Source organism: Halichoerus grypus, chromosome 1 (assembly GCF_964656455.1).
Source record: "Halichoerus grypus chromosome 1, mHalGry1.hap1.1, whole genome shotgun sequence".
NCBI lineage: Eukaryota > Metazoa > Chordata > Mammalia > Carnivora > Phocidae > Halichoerus > Halichoerus grypus.
This window is the reverse complement of record NC_135712.1, coordinates 105,319,005-105,324,233: the sequence shown is the minus strand read 5'-3', so window position 1 is coordinate 105,324,233 and position 5,229 is coordinate 105,319,005. Positions and strand designations below refer to the sequence as shown.

Below are 5,229 nucleotides of genomic sequence, written 5' to 3'. Positions count from 1 at the left end.
GATTGAAACAAACATTCAGTCCCCTTCCATATTAATGTTAACATTTTTGAGATGAGTCTGTACTTGGTAGGGTTTCTTGTTTTGTTCTTGATATAGTATAAGGAAAATAATTTTGAGCAGAGATAGTGTTTTAATTCTCTCCCTCACACTCCTCTTGATCTGCAAGAGAAGGATATAGCCTGAACCAAATGCTTCAATCAAAACTGAGTTGGAACATGATCCCCTCTCTCTCTGCAGGATTCCTTGGGGAATATACTATGCAGTTCCTGTTGAGAAAGGGAAGTTTCATTGGTCTTGCGACCTGGGGATCTCCTGTAGGTACTTCATCAGATATTCTCCCATAAGGAGAGTCCAGGGCTGAAGCCAAAAGCAGCAGCTCTTACACGTGTTGGATCATGAAGCCCCTTGAGAATCTGATGCAACAGCCACTCTATCCGGCTAACAAGAAAAACATCATTGCCACCAAATACTAGAAATGGAACCCTCATCCTTTAATAAATGAAAAGGCCAAAGATAGAAATAAAGAGACTTGCCCTAGGCCTTGTTGTTAGTAGTAAGTAGTGAATGCAGGACTAGAATCTAGGTGTTGACTATTAGCCAATTTTCTTTCCATTATATGACGTTGCCTTTTATATTTTCCTGCAAAGCTAGTTTCTTAAATTTTTTGGGAGGGGGATAGAGTGCATCATGTTTTGTTTTTCATTCATATTCCATAATATTCAACCATTTAAAGTGTACAATCAATGGTTTTTAGCATATTCAGAGTTGCACAACCATCACCACCATATAATTTTAGAACATTTTATCACCCCAGAAGGAAACCTTGTACCTATTAGCAGTCATTCCCATTCCCCTCACCCCCATCCCTAGGCAGCCACTAATCTACTTTCTATTTCTATGGATTTGTCTACTCTGGGCATTTTCATATAAATGGAATTACACAGTATGCTGTTTTTTGGTGACTGGCTTCTTTCACTTAGAATATTGTTTTCAAAGTTCATCCATGATGGATGAACTTAGCATGTATCAATACTTCCTTTTCATTGCCAAATAAGATCCCATTGTGTCGAATGTTTGGTTACCTATTCATCAGTGGATGAACATTTGGGCTTTTTCCTTTTTTTGACTACTATGAATAATAATGCTATGAACACTTGTGTACAAGTTTTTGTGTGGATATAGGTTTTCATTTCTCTTGCTATACACCCAGGAGACTTGCTGGGTCATGTGACAGCTCTATGTTTAACATTATGAGGAACTGCCAAAATGATTTCCAAAGTGGTTACATCATTTTACAATCCTACCAGCAATGTTACAGGTTCTAATTTCTCCACAGTCTAGCCAATACTTATTATCTTTTTAAAATTATAGCCATCCTAGTAAGTGTGAAGTGGTGACATATGTGGTTAGTGGCCTCCATAATGGACAGAGTAGAACTAGTCAGGGACTAAAATGGAATTCAAAGTCAGATCATAAATTCTTCCACCATTTTTTTTTTCAAGCCAACACTTACTGAGCTTTTACTATGTGGCAGTTACTATACAAAGGGTTGTCTTAGATTACCTCCTTTAACTCTCATCATACCACCATCAACAGGTACTGTTACTGGCCCATTTTATAAATGAGGAGACCAGTTTAGAGAAGTTAAGTTACTAGTGGCTGATAAGTGGCAAATCCGGGATTTAAGTATAGGTCTGTCTCCTGCTGAAGTCTTTAACTGCTACACCATACTGCTAGATATTTTATTCAGTAGATTTACTTTTCCAAAATGAATCTAACCAATCATTGTTTTCAAAGTTTTACCCTCACCATGCATCATCTCTAGCTCCCAGGATATCTATATAGTTGTTTTCAAATTTAGGTATCAGAATCACCTACTTCAATATGCTTCATTAGCTTTGTAGGTGTGTCTGACATATTTACAAAACTTGAGAAACACTGAGTCTGTTAGATTTAAGTTCAGCTGCAATTAATAGAAATGTTACCATAAACAAGATAGAAGTTTATTTTTCTTACCCATTAAGAAGCCCAGAGATAGCTGGTCACTCTAGGGTTGATACCAACCTCTATGGTGTTGGGAACCAGGCTCCTTCTACTTTGTTTCTTTGTTTTGTATGGCTTCAGTTTTTTCCAAAATCATCTTATTATCCAATTGGCTGTTGGAGTTTCAACTATTATATCTGCATTCCAGCCAGCAAGAAGGTAGAAGATGAAAAAAATACACACTTTTCCTTTAAGGATTGACCAGGAATATACATCCACCATTTCCACTTAATTCCATTGGCCCAGAATTGAGACATAATGCCATGCCCTGATACAAAGGAGGCTGGAAAAGTAGTCTTTTTTTCTGAGTGGCTATGTGGTCAGCAAACTATTAGAGGTTCTCTTATGATGGAGGAATGAGGAGGGGTGAATATTTGGGACAGTTAGTCTCCATCACACCCAGGAAGGAGGAAAATTTACCTGATTCCTATTCCTACTTCTGACATGAGACCTATGAGAAATCCTCTCTATAAGAGATTTTTAGATCCCATAGTGAAGATGACTAAGGCAGTGGCTCTCAAACTTTGCTGCACATGGGAATCACCTGGGGATCTTAAAAGCTACCGATGCCTGGCTTCCTTGCCCAATCATTCTGGTTTAATTGGTATAGAATGGAACCTGGGCATCAGGTATTTAAAAGCTCCCATGGTGATTCTAATGTGCAGCAATGTTTGGGAACAACACTCCTAAATTTTGAGGATCTTCAACCTAAGATACATTGAATATGGATTTATTCCATCAATGGCCTTTCTCTGAACCAAAACCTCAGCAGTTGGACTGGTACATGTTCCTGGTATTAAGGTTAGGTATGATCAGGGTAAATCTATTGCAAAAGACAATTCAGAGGGCATGTTCTTCTGACAATAGCCAGTGACATTTTTATGTACAGAGGAGAACACATTTTAATTGTAGCTGTATTTAAACACATGCATTATTGCTATGTGGCATGCAAATAGCTATTCTGGTTGTGTGTGTGTTGCCAGGCTCAGACCTGATGGTGAATCATCCTTGAGCACAACATTTACATTTCAAACCCAAGAACCTATTCAATTCAAATTCAGAGGGCCCTCTCTATTTGGCAGTATGCTTGTCATTTAGAAGCTCCAAATAGCCTTTTAGAAATCCAAACAGTTTGAGCTAGTGGCATCTCAAACTATTACTAGCTGTCAGATATTTTATCCATTCAAGCAGATAGTGGGCAAAGGTTATGTTTTCTTTGAATTGTTAATGCAAGGTCTGTCTTTTAAGTTGAGATATGAAATGAGGAGAAGAGGAATAAAATAGAAAATTTTCAAGGAAGACATCTAGACAGGTCATTTCATCCACCTCTTCACCTTCAGAAAGAATGACATTAAAACACTGTAAACAGATGAGAATCTATACTATTTTTATAGCTCTTAAATGACAGGATTGCACAACCCTGCTCTTACCGCACTACATTTCATTGTAACAATTTGCAGCTAGGAAATACTTCTTTGCATTGAACCCATGGGCTCTGGCCAAGTTAAATCCATTTTCTCCTTGCCAGTCTTCAATTCAGATGGACAACAGCATTCTTTGTGAAATTTTCTCACACACTCGGAAACTATAATAAGTCTCCAGGTTTCTCTTTTCTAATCTGAATAACCTCCCTCCATGCCCTCCTCTTACAGTTTTCAATTGTAATCACCTTCATGGCAATCTTCTCTTAACCGTGGGGTTCCCAAAATTGTCTGCATTTGGAATCACCTGAGGAACTTCAATGTCTACTGATGCCTATGTCCCATCTCCACAGATGTGATTTAATTGTCTGGAGTATGTCCTGAACTTTGGAATTTTTAGACGATTCCTAAGTAATTCAAAATTGCAGACAAGTTTGGGAACCACTATCTGAACCCACCCTCTTACCCTCCCCTCCTTCTTCCTTGCTAATGGAACTTCAATAACAGTCCCAGATAAGGGATCGTGATTGGCCCAAACAGTGGTTCCTGGCCTGGCTACATTAGAAACACCTGTAGAGCTTTGACAATAGGAATGCCCGGACCCCATCAACAAATTATATCAGAACATCTAGGGGGCCCCTGGGTGGCTCAGTCGTTAAGCCCGGACCCCACCAACAAATTATATCAGAACATCTAGGGGGCCCCTGGGTGGCTCAGTCGTTAAGCGTCTGCCTTCGGCTCAGGTCATGATCCCCGGGTCCTGGGATCCAGCCCCGCATCGGGCTCCCTGCTCGGCGGGAAGCCTGCTTCTCCCTCTCCCACTCCCCCTGCTTATGTTCTCTCTCTGTCAAAAAAATAAAAGAAAAAAGAAAAGAACATCTAGGAGTGGGACCCAGAGAAACTGTGCCTTTAAAGAGTGCTCTCCAGATATTTTTAATCCACCACCGGGTTGGAAGCCATTGGTGGGAAATCTGTTTTAAAGTGTTTTCCTAAAATCAGCAGCATCAGTATCAGCTGGGAACTTGAAGTAACACAGATCTTCAGGTCCTAATCCAGGCCCACTGAATCAGAATCTTTGGGGGTGGAGCATACAACAATCTGCTTTATAACAAGCCTTCCAAGTGATTCCAATGCCTACTAAAATTTGAGACATACTAGTCTAAGCCTATTTTGACTAGTTTTGTTCCTGCTTTCCCAGTCTCCCTTTCAACAACAGGTTGCCATGTGATCCAGTGCCGGCCAGTGAGACCTAATAGAGGTCTGGGAAGAGGTGGTTTCTGAGAAGGCTTTTACTTACTTTCTTTTTCTTTGTAGTTCTTTGATTTTATTAACACAAATATGACAAGCATATAAGCTGTCTATTCATTTTCTTCGCTGCACAGCATGGCATTGGGATTGGTGACTCTGATGGCCCGCTGGGCTCCTCTTTCCACATGGCTTTGCGGTTCTTGGAGGGGGCACTGTGGGCAATCTCTGCACAGTAAGATTTGTTGCGTATCAGGAGCACTTCAAGCTCCTTGACGTTGTGGACTAGGAACTTCCAGAAGCCACTGGACAGTATGTGCTTTGTTTTCTTGTTGTTCCTGTAACCAGTGTTGGACATCAAGATCTGGCCCTTGAATCTTCTGCACAACCTATTGTCAATGCCTCTGGGTTTCTACCAGTTGTGCTTAATTTTGACATATTAGTCTGACTGGTGTTAGATGAACTTCTTGGTCCTCTTTTTAACAATCTTGGGCTTCACCAGAGGTCTGAGCGCGGCCAT

At 40.3% G+C, this 5,229-nt stretch overlaps 1 pseudogene; it reads right to left on the bottom strand.

The window, feature by feature from the left end:
* Positions 1-4,771: 4,771 nt before the first annotated feature.
* LOC144379923 (large ribosomal subunit protein eL32 pseudogene) lies at positions 4,772-5,229 on the bottom strand (annotated as a pseudogene).